Source organism: Anneissia japonica, unplaced genomic scaffold (assembly GCF_011630105.1).
Source record: "Anneissia japonica isolate Jap-2015-1 unplaced genomic scaffold, ASM1163010v1 scaffold108709_len681_cov79, whole genome shotgun sequence".
Classification (NCBI taxonomy): Eukaryota; Metazoa; Echinodermata; class Crinoidea; order Comatulida; family Comatulidae; genus Anneissia; species Anneissia japonica.
Window position 1 is genome coordinate 1 of NW_022751605.1, and position 681 is coordinate 681.

A 681-nucleotide genomic window follows, 5' to 3' on the forward strand; every position below is an offset into this window, starting at 1 on the left:
ATAAATCTTCAAAGGTACATATAAAGTGTTTAAATAAGGACATAATGGAACATCGAAGGCTACCCTGTAGCTTTTCAACGAATAAAGTCCTATAAAAGTCATTGTGTAATAAAATTCCTCCGACGGGATTCGAACCTGCAACCTCTCGCTGATAAGGCGAGCGTCATAACCACTAGACCACGAAGGCTTCATGGTTGAACAGGTCCAAATAACCGTCAGGAACATTGTATTACACAATGCTACGCCTCAAGAGGGCGTTCGGCCAGATAAATCTGGCAATACGGCTAGAAATACTGTCGTATATTATATATGATATTGAAGGGAGTTAGCCGTTAACACTGTCGAATAAATATAATATAAATCTTCAAAGGTACATATACAGTGTTTAAATAAGGACACGGTGGAACATCGTAGGCTACCCTGTAGCTTTTCAACGAATAAAGTCCTATAAAAGTCATTGTGTAATAAAATTCCTCCGACGGGATTTGAACCTGTGACCTCTCGCTGACAAGGCGAGCGTCATAACCACTAGACCACGAAGGCTTCATTGTTGAACAGGTCCAAATAACCGTCAGGAACATTGTATTACAAAGGGCGTTCGGCCAGATAAATCTGGCAATACGGCTATAAATACTGTCCCTTCAATATCAGTGTTAACGGCTAACTCCCTTCAATATCATA

General features: G+C 40.4%; 1 non-coding gene across 1 annotated transcript; it reads right to left on the minus strand.

The window, feature by feature from the left end:
* Positions 1-114: 114 nt before the first annotated feature.
* On the minus strand, positions 115-187 carry Trnai-uau. Its single transcript has one exon. It is a non-coding gene; the product is annotated as a tRNA-Ile (tRNA).
* Between the last annotated feature and the right edge of the window lie 494 nt (positions 188-681).